We start from the raw sequence: 17,691 nt of genomic DNA on the forward strand, positions 1-17,691 counted from the left end.
AAAAAGTCTACTGATGCTATTATATTATGAGAATTTATGAAATGTGTAACCTAGGACCTATTAATCCTATCTTCCCAGAATTACTATTTTGAAAGCAAATCATTTGGTTCAAGTGATCTCACCTTTTTCTTATGTAAAGAAAAGTAGTGAATCACAAATGTATCTCATGAGTCCCTAATTATAGGGAATGGAAAATACTGAGAGGTGCAACAGATACATTACATACTTGTCACTGCATAATAATATAGTTGAATGTATTGAAAATAGGCATTGCAAAGACAGGGACAAACCATAAGTAAAATATAAATTCGCTATTCAGTTTTTCTCAGTGTTTCATTGGATGCCTACATTCTCTCAGGTATCAAGTTATAAATTTATCCAATCACATGTATTTTGAAGAGCAGTTCTTATAATAGAGTTTAATCTACTTCTATAAATACCAAAATAAGCATAGTTATTAAGACTTTATTTAAAATTAACTTTTTTATTTACTTTTCTTTTTGTGGTTTTTGGGCCACACCCGGCAGTGCTCAGGGGTTATTCCTGGCTCCAGACTCAGAAATTGCTCCTGGCAGGCACGGGGACCATATGGGATGCTGGGATTCCAACCGATGACCTCCTGCATGAAAGGCAAATGCCTTACCTCCATGCTATCTCTCCAGCCCCAACTTATTTATTTTTAAATAGATAGTAGAATTTTACACATTACCTATCACTTTTGATAATAGCTTTGATATTGTTTTGTGAAGGTAGATACCATATTTATTCCATTTAGTTTTGTGTCCAAACATATTCAATTTAGGTATACTTGTATGTATATAAATAGTATATTTTCAGAATCATACATGGTATTGAAAACAATATACATAGTTTATGTTTTATAAACATGCATAACATTAATCTTGATGGTCAATAATAGTTCTATTGGCTTATTAGCCAAACAATATTACCACATGGAATATCATAAAATATGCACAAAAATTAATTTCATATCCCTATATTTTTGTAAGACATAACCAAGCAAATATTGTAAATTTGTGGTGTCACTATTAACATTTTCTGCACACAATGATAATAAAATATACTATTTTAAATTATATTTATATATGTATTTATATTATTTTAAATTATACTATTTTTATAATATTTATGAAGGACTAGAAGAACATGGATCAGAAAAAAACATTTAGAATCCAAAAATATTAATCCTTTAATAGATTCAGCTCCCTCTTGTATCAATAAGAAGGGAGGATTTTTTTTTTCTTGGTTTTTGACCCTCATTTGGTGATGCTCAGGGGATACTCTTGCCTAAGCGCTCAGAAATCACTTCTGGCTTGCAGGATCGAACCATGGTTTGTCCTACTGTTAGAGCCACCACTCTGGCCCCAGGAAGGAAGAATTTAAAGACTAAATCAGATGTATTTTAAAAAGAAGACTTTTTTTATTTTATACCATATGCTTTTAACTTCAAAAAATAATTGTATGGAGTTAGACAAATGTCTAATGACTTGTATCCCCTGTTACAGTCTTTTGTGGAGTAGATTCACTACCATAAAAATTCTGTTTTGGGTGGTTGAGGAGGAAGGCATTGGAGGTGGGAATGTTGCACTGGTGCAGCGGGGATGTTCTGTTTATAATTGAAACCCACCTACAAAATGCTTGTAATCATGGTGCTTAAATAAAGATTTACAAAAAAAAAAATCCTGTTTCTCCTAGTTTTCTCTCTCCTCACTCCATAACAGCTAGCTTTTTATTCCATTTTATACCATTTTGAAAATTAAAAATCATGTATTTAAATTTTGCAGAACATACATAAACTTCAGCTAGTAATTAAAATTAACAAAGTTAAAAACTACTCCCTGTTTGCTCTTCTAGTTCTATAAAATTAATAAAAAATCTTCTTTCATTTCTCTAGTAATAAAATGCATCATAAGAAATTGGTATGCACTACAATCGTATTTGTAATCAAGGTGTTTAAATAAAGATATTATTTTTAAAAATTTAAGCCTAATCTTACAACAAAATAAACACATATAAGTTATTTAAAGAAGTAAAACAAAGTAATAATAAAGAACTAATTTTATTTACTTTATTTAAAGAGCATGTGTCACATAGTTGACATAGTTGATCCTAATGCATTTGTTTGCAGATAAGTGAGAGTAAAACCATGTAAAAAATAGAAAAGAAGGAAGAGAACAGAAAAAATAAAAGGAAGTACAACGATAAACAAACAAAAAAAGAAATTGGTATGAAAGGCTATAGAGTACAGTTGATAAGGCACTTGACTTGCATCTGGCTAGCCTGAATTCAATAACCTGCAATAATCTGAGCACCCACCAGGAGTGATTTCAGAGTACAGAGCCAGGAGAAAACCCTAAGCACTGCTGGGTATAACCCAAAAACTAAAAAAAAGAAAAGAAAGAAAAAAATAACTAATATGAAAAGCAGTTTTAACATTCTTCATCAGACCATTTTTAGATCTTCCAAGGGAGGCTCAAAAGTCAAAAACTGAATACATAAACACCCCAAGAAAGCAGCTCAGTGGCTAAGAATGAGCTATAATAGTTATAGGAGACATCCTGATGCAATAAGGATTATCTCCTAATATGAGCAATGGGTCATAACTCAGAAAAAGTGCTTATCAGTATTTTAAAAGTGGATTTGGAATATAATGATCAAATTTGAGAAAAGAGGGTATGGTTCAGTAGTACTGAGTTTAGTTTGATGTTATTCACATACATACACACACAAACTCAAATTACTTTTGTTATATTTTCTAGAAACATAATTAATATATTAATATAAATTTAAAGTATTTCCAGAATCAAAGAATAATATTATAATTTTTTTTATTTTTGAACAATGATAGTAATTACACCCACAGGTGTAACACTGACACCTTGAGAATTAACTCTTAAATGGAGTTTTAGAAATAAATGTAAATAAATCTATCTATTTCTAAAAAAAAAAATAAGTTTTGAACTATCGATCTTTGGTTGATTGGTTGGTTGGCTGGTTGGTTGGTTGGTTGATTTGGAGGCCAGACCTAGCAGTGCTCAGGATTTATTCCTAGCTCTGTGCTCAGAAATCACTACTGGCAGGCTTAGGGGACCATAGAGGATGCCAGGGATTAAACCCAGGTCAGCCACATTCAAGATAAATGACCAACCCACTATATTATCACTCCAGCAACTAAATACCAATTTAAAAATTATATAAAATAATTGAAAGTAATAAAGAAATCAGTTGTTGTTAGCTGTTATGGAGTGAGGAGAGAGATGACTAGAAGAAACAAGATTTTTTTAGGGTAGTGAATCTACTCTGCAAAAGACTGCAATAGGAGATTCATATCATTAGACATTTGTCTAACTCCATACAATAAAAAGTGCCAGAATAAATTGTAATATAAGCTTTTAACTTGGGTGATTATTATGTATCAATTGTGTAGGATGTACCACTCGGCAGGGGTTGTAGAGAATGGAGATTATGCATGTGTCGAGCAAAGGAAGATGGAAAATGCCTTTACTTCCTAAACTAGCACAGTAACATATTGACTGAATTAGAAAATTATGGCACTTAGGCTTCTTTTTATTTTATTTATTTATATTTGGTTTTGGGGCCACACTTGGCAGTGCTAAGGCGTTACTCCTGGCTCTGCACTCAGAAATGAATCCTGACAGGCTCAGGGGACCATATGGGATGCTGGGGATAGACCCCGAGTCCCACTCGGGTTGGTAGCATGCAAGGCAAGCACACTACCAGTGTGTTATCACTCGGACTTATGCTTCTTTTTAAACTTATTAGAAAAAAATAAGATATTTAAGAAAGAAAATTTAAATTATATTTGAAATATACAAAATAAAAAATAATAATTCAAACTATAAAAAATTTAAGAATATCCATCAATGTCAACAATAATAAGAATTGAAAAATCAGGAAAAAAACAGTTTGGAAAAAGTTTTTCAAGACAAATGCAACTACTTTTGCCTACCATGACTTTTATTTATAACATTTAAAGAACATGGGCTGATCTACTTTATATTTTTTGTTGTACAATGAATATGTAACTTGGCATATTGTTGAGAATAAGTCTTTGGACTTCAATCTCTATTTCTGAAGGAAAGATGGAAATGGGACTGGAAAGTAGTTAAGTGTAAACTCCTCTATGTACAGTGTAGCAATCAATATGATTTTCATTATAATAACAAGAGGCAATGTTATTGGGAGCTCTGATAGGGCTGGAAAAAAATTAAGTGAAAATCCAAAAGGCTGGAGAGATAACTTAGAGGACTGAAGCCTCGGTAAATCCCTTGAACCACATTGTCTCCTAAGCACCAATTGAAACAAACTATAAGCATCAGGCCAGGTCTGGAGATTCTCACTAAAACCAAAGCAAACAAAATTTCTTGTGAATTAAAAAAAAAAAAAAAAAAAAAAAGCCCCATACACTGTAACCAACATTAAAAAAAAAGAGCTACTGGAAAGAAGCAGCAAAAAGCACTGAGATATATTTATACATTTAAAAGAAATTACAAAATTAGTATTAGAAGGGCTAAAAAATACGTTAAAATCAGTGCTCGCTTCGGCAGCACATATACTAAAATTGGAACGATACAGAGAAGATTAGCATGGCCCCTGCGCAAGGATGACACGCAAATTCGTGAAGCATTCCATATTTTTCATCGCATGTTCGTGGGGCACCTGGCGCTAAACCATTCGTAGACGACCTGCTTCTGGGTCAGGGTTTCGTACGTAGCAGAGCAGCTCCCTCGCTGCGATCTATTGAAAGTCAGCCCTCGACACAAGGGTTTGTAAAATAAATTAAAAAAAAAGAGTAAAAATCAAACCAGAGTCCAGGGAATTTAAATTCCTTATGAGAAAGTGATATTTGTATCATTTAAGGCATAAGGAAGACCATTTTCTTCTAATACCAGTTCCATTTATTTGATATATCCAAGCCAAGATACTTAGTTTACTAAGTATCTTATCAGTCTAAAGCTCAGTTTTCTCATTTGTTGAATAGAAAAGTGTTATTCTGAATATTCAGAGATATAATGAATATATGATAGGATTATAAAATGCATAGTACAAGAACAAATACATAACTATTTTATTATTGTCACTTACAATTCATTTGGGGTCCAAGAAATTTGAGTGGAACGAAGCTCCTGACTCTAGATATGGGCAAACCAATGACTTCACTTACTGTACTACTGCAAGCAGGGACAGATGCTGTGATGTGTGGACTGGGATAATTGTTTCTTTTCTATTCTATGGAAGTATGAAAACATGACTTTATAAATCTATGGGACCAGTACTGATTTTTCATACAAATTCGCTATCCTGACATCAAATTTTCTTAAGAATTATTGCCGGGCCCGGAGAGATAGCACAGTGACGTTTGCCTTGCAAGCAGCTGATCCAGGACCAAAGGTGGTTGGTTCGAATCCCGGTGTCCCATATGGTCCCCCATGCCTGCCAGGAGCTATTTCTGAGCAGACAGCCAGGAGTAACCCCTGAGCACCACCGGGTGTGACCCAAAAACTAAAAAAAAAAAAAAAAAAAAAAGAATTATTGCCAAACTAAAAAATAAAGCAGAAGGAGGTGCACTAGATAAATGAAGTGACTGTGATGAAGTGACAAACTTAGAAATACAGAGAGAAGAGCTAAAAAATGAGAAGTGACATTGGACAAGAGAGTGGTATGAAAAAAGGAGAGATGCAAAGGAACATAGAAAAAAAAAACCAGAAATAAAGGCTAGAAGAGAGAATGAGAGAAAAGCAAGAGGGAGATAAGGAAAGACACTGGTGAAAAGGGGCCAAATAACATGTGGAAACAGTTGTAGGACAAGAGTAAAGATCATAACAGAAAGTAATTGAAAGCAAGAAAATGAAAGATACAGAAAAAAATTTTCCTCAACAACTTGGGCTCTCTCCTACCTAGTCATGTCTGTGAAATGAGACAATGATTCCTCATTTTCGCTATAGTGATTTCAGTTTCATTTCACTTAACCCAAAATAAAACTACTTGTCTTGGTTAAGGTGGCAAGTGGGTATGTGAGGGGTAGAAGGTAGGTGATGATAGACTAGGGGAACACTGGTGGAGGAAGTTGACACTGGTGGTGAAATTAGTGTTTAAATATTATCTGCATAAAACTCAACTATCAATAATTTTAGAAATCATGATTCTTTAATTCAATAGAATTATTTTAAAAATTGCGAAGTATCTAGACTATATCTGGCACCATATTGGATATCTGACCAAATAAAAATAATAGAATTAGTAAATTTAGAAAATAACAGTATTTTGATAGTATTCAATTTTCACCATAATATATTTACCACAGTTATTTAGTCAGAGTTCTATAAACTCTCTCAAAATCATGTTCATTTAATGACATGCTAACAACCAAGAGACCCATGGCTGTTCTTCCCCAAACAATATTCTCCTTTCCGAAGTTGAGTATAATTTGGTCTTTTCTAAGATGTCATCTGATAAATTAAGCTTTGTCAATTTATAGACTCATAAGACTCATATTATAAAATTTTCTTAATTTAGAGCCAAGTTAGAGCTTCTTAATGCCAGCATATAACATCCTCAAGTCTCAGAAAGTACCAGACTCTACAGAACGTGAAAAGTTGCATTTATTATGAAACTTTGGAACACATTTAATGGAGTTTCCAAATAAAGTTTAGGGATTAGGCACTTAAAATAGTGAGCCTTTAAGTGATAAGAATTATAAACACAGGGCTGAAGAGGTAGCATGGAGGTGGGGTGTTTGCCTTGTGTGCAGAAGGACAGTGGTTCGAATCCCAGCATCCCATATTGTCCCCCGAGCCTGCCAGGAGCGATTTCTGAGCCTAGAGACAGGAGTAACCCCTGAGCACTTGCTGGGGTGACCCAAAAACCAAAAACCAAAAAAAAAAAAAAGAATTTTAAACACAGGAAAGACCGGTCACCAGCACTATCCACATATAAGTCACACACATGTGCATGTCCTCAGGCACACATGTCTTGGGAAAAATATTTTCCTCTTACAATTTCTAGAAACAGTGATTTATACAGTATTTTATAAAAATGTGATGAAAGAAATAAAATTTTACAGGCAACTTCGTTCATTATAATTAAAATTTAAATAGACCAAAACGCCAATATTTCAGAGGAAAAAAATTTTATTAGAGCATGTAATAATTTTGAAAATGTGTCTGATATAAAACAGTGAAAGTTACATCAAATTTCATAGTCAACAAAATTTCCTTTTCAGGAAACTGTTTTGGGACAATGGTTATTAAACATTATTTCCTTTAAGAATGCAAATTGGTCAGTTAGATTCAAATTATAAGGAAAAATCCACTTATAGAATTACCACTAAAATATATCAGTATTATTTATAGATCCCACCTAACAATACATAATGGAGTTTTTGCTAAGTGAAGTCATGTATTCTATTGAAGGAAATCCTACATTTTTAATGATATTTATTTTCTATAATATTTAATTATAGTAAAAGCTGTTGGTATTTTTAATCACTTCACTGGCCACATTTTTTTTTTTTTTGGTTTTTGGGCCACACCCGGTGACGCTCAGGGGTTACTCCTGGCTATGCGCTCAGAAGTCGCTCCTGGCTTGGGGGACCATATGGGACGCCGGGGGATCGAATCGCGGTCCGTCCTAGGCTAGCGCAGGCAAGGCAGGCACCTTACCTCCAGCGCCACCGCCCAGCCCCCACTGGCCACATTTTAATACATTTCAAATAACATGTGTTTTTCAAATGTTTGATTAGTAATTAAGAAAAGTTCCTTTGAATAAGTAGTAATTCCTCCCTGTGAATACCATAGGAAGCTGCTAAAGAACCCATAGAGAATTTTCTTGGTTTGAGACTGCACAGCCTGTGAGATTTCCTTCACATCTGTTCACATCTCCTCTTCACTGTGCTGTCATTGAATCCACTACCATCTCTTACTTGAATACCTGCAAAGTGCTGTGTGAAGTGAGTGAAACTGAGCTCCTCAAAGAGCAGACAGTTTCCTATTTAAGTGTGAATCAAGTGCCTAGCATGCATCTCCTTTAAATAATTTCTCAGTGTTTCTGTTGCTGTTAATGGCAGGCATTTTCATGACCTGTCTCATGTTGTCTCTCTAGCTTGTCTCTTTTTCTAGCTTCTTTTACGATGGGCCATTCATGTCAACTTTCTTAGGTACATTTCCAGTACTGGGCTTTTTGTCTGTTTTCTTTTGCTCAGAGCACCTTCTTGGATTATCATCAGGCTGCTTCACCAGGACTCAACCTAAAAGTTATGTTATTTTTTTTAAGAGGATGTCACCAATCCCTTCACCATATCCAAAATAGAACTCTCTTAGTATCTTCTCTCATGACAAAACTCAACGAAATGAACGCTTCACCTAAAATAATGCATCCAGTCAGACTTACATTCAGGTTTGAATGTAAGCTTCACAGATAGCACAGACAGCTCAGAAAATTTACAGACTCAAAAATACCCAGACAATAGAGATGAGGGCTTGAAGGACCAGCTCATGATATGAAGCTTACGGCAAAGGGTGGTGAGTGTAGTTAGAAAAATAACAACACTAAAAACTGTCATAACAATGGTAATGAGTGAAAGTACAATACCGGTCTCTAATACAGGCAGGTTTGGGGGAGGAGGAAGGTGATGGGGGCATTGGTGAGAATGTTGCACAGGTGAAGGGAGCTGTTCTTTTTTTTTTTGACTGAGGCCCAACTGCAAACATATTTGCAATTTTGGTTTTTTGTTTTATTTTGTTTTGTTGTTGTTGTTGTTTCTGAGCCTCTCAGGGATTACTCCTGGCTAAGCGCTCAGAAATCTCTCCTAGCTTGGGAGACCATATGGGATGCTCGGGGATCAAACCACCATCTGTCTTAGGTTAGCGTGTGCAAGGGAGATGCCATACCACTTGTGCCACTGTTATGATCCCAAACATATTTGTAATTTTGAAGAATAAAGTATTATTAAAAATATTTTCTCTCACGCAAAGTCAAATACAGGAATCTGAATAGAGAGCTGCTCAGAGAGCTAATTTTAAGATATCAATTATAATACTGAACAGTAGTCTGACATGGTGGAGAACATGTGAATTAATTAAAATTCTTGTCAAAGAAAGAGCTCTGTTTCATTTCCACTGTGTAAACTGCTGAAAATCATAAATTAATCACTCATTAAACATTTGCTAAATTCTCTTTGAATCCCCGAAAGCCCAACGTTTGCTATACTATTTAATAAACACCTGAAATTTAGATTTTACAATTTGTAAAATTTTAATTTAATCATAGCTAATGGATCTATTTCATGGAGTCCTCTAAAAGATTAAATGACATGCTAAGTATGAATATAAGCCTTTACTTTGTGAGACTTATTAACATCTGTCATTATCATTAACCAGTCCAATTAATACCTACATTTTTTAATGTTTCCTTTTGCAAAAATCTGAGGTGGAGGAGGTGAGGGCCTATTTCTGTGCTCAATAATATATTAACTTTTGAATTAACTAATTACTCACGTTAGAATATTCCCATTGATTTGAAAAGCAATGCTAGAGGTCCCTCAGAAGTGGCCCATTAAAATTGCAAGCTCTTTATAAACACTGTTTGAATATTTTGTCTAATATCCCTCTAATAGTTACCTGTGCTTACAAAGATTACCAATTTTCAAAATCAAAAAAAATAAATAAGTAACTAAATACATTTTAGTTAACTCTGACAAAAGAAATGTAAGATATTAAAGATAGGGGGCGGTGAGGTGGTGCTAGAGGTAAGATGTCTGCCTTGAAAGCGCTAGCCAAGGAAGGACAGCAGTTCAATACCCTGGCATCCCATATGGTCCCCCCCAAGCCAGGGGCAATTTCTGAGCACTTAGCCATGAGTAACCCCTGAGCATCAAATGGGTGTGGCCCGAAAACCAAAAAAAAATGTTAAAGATAAAAAATTAGAGAAATTTTTAGAACCTGAAAATTAGAGTAGTTTGACTAAGTGACTCAGTTTTTTGTCCTTTCTAATTTTTTAACTATCATATATAAAGTTTAATATTCTTCCCTTTATTTCAAAAAGGAGAAAAGCACTATATAAAATAATTTAACTGTGAATCTGGAGAGATAGTACTGTGGGTAAGGAACTTAAATTGCATGTGGCTGACCTGAGTTCAAGTACTAGCATTCCATATAGTCTCCCCAAGCTGACAAAAATTCTTGACCGCAGAATGTGAGAAATCCCTGAGCACCACTGTTTGTGGCTCAAAAGCTAATTAATTAATTAACTGAAGCAAAATAAAGTACTGAGATTTGTTGTAGGCTTAGCAAAATTAACTTCTGCAGTGTATGTCTGTTACATATGTGTTGGTATGTGTTGATGCATGTATAATATCTATATGCATAAAAGCAGGCCAAAGAGAGAGAAAAAGCAGGTTGTGATAGCACTCCTTCCTCGTTAAATACATATAAGTCTCTATTGTCATCAAAACTAAGAAGAAAGGTTTCCCTCATTTATTTTCTTCCTAAATTTAGCATGATGAAAAGTAAAAGATCATGTTGCATTAGTATAGTTAGAATAAGAATCCACATCTTCTCTAGTTATTCATTATTTTGGGCCTTTTTTTTGTTTGTTTTTCTGTTGTAACTATTGAGGGACTTTCCCCACTGGATACTCAGGAAACCATGCAATGTCAAGGAGTAGAATTTGCGTCTCTGTGAATGTACCCAATGCTTAATTTTTTTTTATTTCCTCATTTCCTTATTGGAAAGTTATGAACCACACCACAATTCTCAGAAGTCACTCCTGATGCTGCTCTGGGACCCAAGTTTTGCCAAAAATTAAACCTGAGCTACCACACTCAAACGATGAATCGAGCTATTTCCACATGCCCTAGAATTTGAGTTTTACAGTTTTCAGGCAAATATTCAGAAGTGTAATAACTGTGGACATGTGAAATTTTTATTTTTCATTTTGAGCAATTTCCAAGCTGCTTTTCATAATGTCATCATCATTTTACAGTCCCAAGAACATTGTAAAAGGGTTTCCTTGTCTCTCTTAGCATCTTGTCTCATCTCTCTTTGATGTCTCTCATACATCTTAGCCACATATTTGCTTCCTATGAAAAAAGGCCACTTTCCCAAGCATGAGATTTGCTGTTTTAATTTACATTTCCTTTATACCAAGGGATGATAAACTTTTTTAAAATTCCTATTAGCTATATTTATCTTTATGAATGAATGTTGATTAAGATTCTCCATTTGTTTCTAATGTAATTATTTTTATTTTTGATAAATAAAATATTAATTTAATAAAATGAGTAGCAATGTAAGAGAAGAGTTAAGATCAGAAATAAGAGGCATGGGGCCAGAGAGATAGCATGGAAGCAGGGCATTTGCCTTGCATGCAGAAGGACGATGGTTCAAATCCCGGCATCCCATATGGTCCCCCGAGCCTGCCAGGAGCGATTTCTGAGCGTAGAGCTAGGAGTAACCCTTGAGTGCTGCAGGGTGTGACCCAAAAACCAAAAAAAAAAAAAAAAAAGAAAAAAAAAAAGAAATCAGAGGCAGAAAAAGTCTTAAAGGTGAACTAGTTTATAATATTTATGAATGGTCATTAAGACAGGTGATTTAAAAATAATATATATACGTATACACAAATGCACATACTATAATACCATTCTCTATGACCCAGTATATATTGACATTAGTAATGCAAGTCCCTTGGGACTTTATTCATAAGTTCAAAGATAAAGACAAAGGTCTGGTATTACATGGTAAATTTTAAATGAAAAAAATTACACTCATAGAAATATAAGAGTAGAAAAGTAATTAACTAGGCCTAAGGTGGAGCAGAGGGAGAGGCTGATAAAAAGTATAAACTGTAAGATATAAAATAAAATATTACTAAACAATAAACTTTATATGTTAGATAATATAGTGGCTATAGTTTCTAATACTATATTGAATATATAAAGTGTAGTTAGAGCACAGAAAGTAAAGGTTCACCAGCACAAATACATGATTTCACAAATATGTTTAAATAGAAGTGGTTCTTTCATACTGTATACATTTATCAAACAGTCACATTATATTTTAATTAGCTCGCAATTTTATAAATGATACCTAAATGAAGTTTAAAATATAGTGTACATCTTTCTATTACATAAGAAATTTATCTACATAATATCGACCAAAAATAACATTTTGTTAAAAAAATATAGTTGCCTTCAGGACTGAAGACCAGAAAGATAGGACAGGAGCTAAAGCACTTCTTTACATAAGGACAAGCAAAGCCCAGTTCAATCCCCAGCACTGCATACAGTACAGTACTCCCAGTAATGACCTCAGCACAAAGTCAGGAAAAACACTTTAAGTATTGCCATGTGGCCCAAACCACGTCCACCACCCCTCAAAAAAAAAAGATTTATTTATGTAAAATCAATATATCAATTTCAGTTGGTAAATGATTTTTGTTTGTCATATTTTACAGTGAATTACAAAAGCATGGCTGCATGGCATTGTACCTTGTGATGTACCAGAATAATAATGCTCCAAACCGCATAAATATTTCTGAAAATAAGAACTTGAGTGGTCCTCTCCAGAGTATTAACAACTTTGATAAGACAGACCCCTATTGGTTCCATCAACCAAGGATAGTTTCTAATCACACACGCAGCTGAACTTTAGTCATGGAAGGACTTTTTGGAACATGTAGTCTAAACAGTAAGTTGCCTTAGAGGTCTGGATACCATTCCCACAGAGCCACACAAGTAAATATGTTTGGATACAAAACACTTTAAATAGTTTCAAAAACAAAGAAATAAAAGCATTTGTTAAGCCCCTGGATGCATAATTAGATAGGAATATAGCTGGCTATGTAAATTAAATAATAAGCTTCAATCAGAGAAGGGAGGGAGGGAGGGAAGGAGAGAAAGAGGGAACGAGGGAAGGAAGGAAGGAAGGAAGGAAGGAAGGAAGGAAGGAAGGAAGGAAGGAAGGAAGGAAGGAAGGAAGGAAGGAAGGAAGGACTAACTGTTAATTCTTATTTTAGATTCAACTATCAAAATTCACCTATTAGTCTTTAGATTCTAATCTGCGTGATGTTTCTCCATTGCTGTAAGAACTGTAAGAGGATGAGGACTGTCTGAAAAGAAAAGTTTTCTGTTGCCTCGATAATAAGCTAGCTGAGGTGGGAGTTACCTAGTTTCCTGACAGTAACAACCATATGCACTAAGGCCAATCAGCGGCCTGCGCAAAGCACAAGCAGTAGGGCGTTTGCCTTGCACGCGGCTGACCCAGGAGAGACCTCAGTTAGATCCCCACACCTGGTCCCCCAAGCCAAGAGCGATTTCTGAGCGCATAGCCAGGAGTAACCCCTGAGAGTCACTGGGTGTGGCCCATAACCCTCTCCCCACAAAGTATCATTGGTAACTGGAATTGCCAGACTTTTAAATAATTTTCGTTTCAAACACAGGCCTTTTGGCACCAGTTTGTGCTTCTCCAGCTGAGAGCTAAAACCCAAAGCACAGGAGCTATGACATGTTTTGTGACAGTGCAAATAAGGAAAACTGCCCTCGCTTCTTTTGATCCTACATTCTTCACAATGTAGATTTTACTGTTCTGTATTCTGGAACAGAAAGAGTAGAAATCTAAATGATTGCTAAAGGGCCAACATACATAGACACAAAAACAAGCCATCACTCATCATCTTTTTATCATGCCAAAATATCTACTTGTAAAAATGAAAGAGGACATAGAGTAACATCAATGTAAACATAAACATGTAATACATGCTAATAGCCTGAAGAGTTTTAATAAACTGTTTTAGCTACTTTTTCTATCTTTTGAGGTTTACATGGGATTATGTTTTGGTTTGTCAATATCAGGAATACATTTATATTTTCCTGAGCTATAAATACAGAAAGCTGCTGGGAAGGGCATGCTCACAACAAGGACTGCCAATGTTTGTAAAATAACCTGTGAAGAGTAGCTTATATAGAGCCCCTTTAACTCCTTTTTACATTTTTTCCTACCTATTAACAATAATACACAAGTTCTCACAGAATTCCTCTTCTGGAATAAAACAAGCTGGGAGACAACAGTCTTCAGGAGATCCTGGTTATCTGGATTCCCATTCTAGACCCTTTGTGAATTTTGTTACCAATGCTTGCCATAAGCACCAACAGGCAAAGCCTAATGTGTTCATGGGAATACTGCTAACATCTGGAAATTTCTTCTTCAGTGGTTTATTTACTGAGATGTCTTGAAATCAAGGGATTTAAAAAGATAAATTCCAGAGAAACTCAAATTCTAAAATTCCTTAAAGCATCACTGTTTCTCAGATAATCTTTACTTTCCTGTGAGAATAAATTCAGCCTTTAAGAACTTGAGAGGTAGAACCTAAATTTCTGGACAAACACACATTAAAAAACAAGAAGCCCAGTATTGTGTCAGGTTTTTCTTAAAGCCCATATTATAAATGTTAACTTCTGGGTAACCTAGATGAGAAAGTTTGAGATAGCGTATGAATACAATAACTAAATAACTACAACAACAACAAATAAAATAACTATAAAAGCTACAAAACAATAATTAAAATTCAAGCTTTCTAAATAGACAGCCAAGTTAAAAAGATCTTTAAGTGGCAGAAATGATAAAGATTTTTAAATAATGTATAAATTGGGTTGACTTGAAATGAAACTAACTCTACTCATTAAATCTTCCATTACAGCTAAATAAAAGTTCAACACCTTTATTCTATCAACCTTATAAATTGTACCTGTTACCAAAAGTATTTTAGCATATTTTATTATCTTTCTATTTAAACATATTTGGAAGTAAATGTTTCATTATATGTATTACATTGATTTATTTTTCCATTTTTTAATTATTTTTTATTAAAGTACCATGATTTACAGTTTTTATATTTGGATTTTGCACCCAAACCACCAAGAAGCCATTCAAAGTTTTACACCAAAATCTTGAGGTACTTTTTTAAAAGGGATGGGGAAAAGTACTCAGCAATACCCTAGTAACTTATCAAAAGCAAGAGAAACTAAGCAAGATTATTTGTAAACATCATATCTAAAAACTATATACCTGTACTTTTAAAATTTTAGAGTTCTTTAAAATAATGCTCATCTTTATGAAAAATATTTGTACCATCATTCAAATATAGCTTTTTTTCTGATACATAATGCTGAAATTCATCACAAGTTTCTTGGCAAGCAGGGGAGTTCAGCTTTCTGAATGAACAAAGTGATGCTGTGTAAGTGAGAAATTACAACCAAATAAGTCATTACTTTATAAAAATTCAACAACTCAAAGAATAGTCTTCAATAATTTCTCCTGAAATAAACTGAAGAGAAATTACTTCCTCTTTTTGAAGATACATGTCTACATTATGATGATTTTTAACTTGTTATAAATACACTACAAACATATAAGCTCACATATTTAAGGTAAATGGACACATCAAAGCATCATTAAACCTTCTACTTTTCACTCAACACTTACAAAAAGTTCTTGTCATATGTTGGGTTTGTCATAGTGAGTTCCTCAAAGACTGTGCCTGGCTTTATGAAGTCCACAATATGGAACAGTGTTCCTCATCCAGGGGCCACAATGCCTCAATATGGATCTCTAGGATATTCCAAGGGGGCCAAAGGTGAAAAAATTATATAAAGGAGTGGCCACTGCAGGGCTAACTGGAAAGATGATGGAGGGAAACACAGGGGAAGGAAACAAGGTCCAAATGGTGTCATAGTTTAAAAAGGGTAGAAAACCACTGATGTTAAAAAAAAAAGGAGGGGGGACAAAAATTAGGTAAATAATGGCACCCAGAGATGGAATTCTATTGTGCAAAGTTGTATTAATAATGCCTCTTAGAATGAATCACTACAATTGAAGCCTTAGAATAGTTTAATAATTATGCTTTTCTAAATGTTGCACAAAATAGTATTGCAACATTTTTTAAAGTTCAAACAAAAAACTGATAAAAATTTTTGCAACTTATAGCAAAGAAGCAGTTCCTCTCAAGTGTTACTACAAATTTAAAAAAGAGGCTAAAAACAATAAACTTGAGTTTTTTTAAATATATTTTAAAATCTTGAACTTTTACATAAATTTTAGGATGTTGTTGGGGCTGGAGTGATAGTGCAGTGTACGACATGTGCTTACAAGCAGCTGACCCAGAATGGACCTCGGTTAGATCCCCAGCATCCCATATGGTCCCCCAAACCAGGAGCGATTTCTGAACACATAGCCAGGAGTAACCCCTGAGCGTCACTGGGTGTGACCCCAAAACCAAAATAAATAAATAAATAAATTTTAGGATGTTGGATGTAAAAGCTAGTTAAGGGTGAGAGAGAAAGTTTAACAGTCTGAATACATGATTTGCATACAGGAAGTTCAAGTTCAGTCCCCAGAATTGCATGGTTCCCGATTATCATAAAGTGTATAAAACAAAAGCAATAAAAAATGATTTTAAATGAATTAAAAATTAAAGAACCTGTCATCTTTCGCTATTCAAAGTAATAAAACTTGCAAAACAGCTTATAAGCAATATTGACAAGGAACTGACACAAGGGAATTTTTTCATTGCTTGTTTTGTTTTGAAAGGGCGTTTGTTTTATTGCTTGTTTTATTTACTTAATGGTTCTGATAGCTCACTTTTGACTCAGTGCTAAGGCGTCATTCCTACCATTATTCAAAAAATTACATGTGGTGCTGGATTTCAAACATGAGTCTGCTGCAACTAAGGCAAGCACCCTACCCATTGTTCTATACCTTCTGTCTTGAAAGAGCACTTTTATAAACTTGGGAGTATATCATGGCAGCTACCTTAGAGCAAAATTGACAAGATTAGTTATCTCTTAGGAATCACAAATATCTAATATAATATTTTACTAAACACTCATCTTCTTCTTAGATTTAAACATATATGTCAAAAATATACCTACTATAATAATTATTGTAAAATTTTAAAATAAAACAAGATGAAACTGTAACAGACTAGTAAGTAATGAATGGTATTAAATTTAAGCAATGGAATTCTGTGCATTTGTCCAAGGAAAATGGCTACTATAACTAGAAGCGCTATAAAGATAGGCATTTTCAAATGGATATAGTTTTCATTTTATTTGCACAGATATATGTACTTGTTTGTGAGTAAAATGCTTATGTGTAATTTGAATTACTGAAATTAAATAATTGATTTCTTCTGGGCATGAAGCCCAAGGGTCAGAGATGACAAAGAAACTTTTATGTCACTGTTCAGATACTTTTTAAAGCCGTAGATGGATAACTTTTTTAATTAAAAAATTATAGCACAGTAAAGGTCAATTAAATAATGGGTGCATGGCTACTGAAACTTTATGTTTAAGAGAGGGTATCGGTGTCATATTATATAATTGGCTTTTTTTTTTACCATAACTGGTTTTCTTTTTTCATTTAGACCATTGTGATCTACAAAGTTGTTCATAGTTGAGTTTTAGATAATATTTCAACAATCTGACCACCAGTGTCAACATCCTTTCATTATGTACCCAGAGTCCATTCTATAGGACTACCACCCCCACCTCAGCCTGCCATCATAACAGGCACATTTTTAAGTTTGGTTGTTATATTTTGGGTCTCATAATTTCATAGTTGTTGGTTTTGTCATATCTTCACACCACCAATGCACCTG

At 34.3% G+C, this 17,691-nt stretch overlaps 1 protein-coding gene and 1 non-coding gene across 2 annotated transcripts in view; one reads left to right on the forward strand and one right to left on the reverse strand.

The window, feature by feature from the left end:
• Positions 1–17,691, reverse strand: part of CHSY3 (chondroitin sulfate synthase 3) — a 252,742-nt gene that overhangs the window by 157,676 nt on the left and 77,375 nt on the right. The gene's annotated exons all lie outside the window — the stretch shown is intronic.
• LOC126028963 (U6 spliceosomal RNA) lies at positions 4,574–4,680 on the forward strand. Its single transcript, XR_007502629.1, has one exon. It is a non-coding gene; the product is annotated as a U6 spliceosomal RNA (small nuclear RNA).

The sequence above is a fragment of the Suncus etruscus genome, chromosome 14, assembly GCF_024139225.1.
Source record: "Suncus etruscus isolate mSunEtr1 chromosome 14, mSunEtr1.pri.cur, whole genome shotgun sequence".
NCBI classification, from domain to species: Eukaryota; Metazoa; Chordata; class Mammalia; order Eulipotyphla; family Soricidae; genus Suncus; species Suncus etruscus.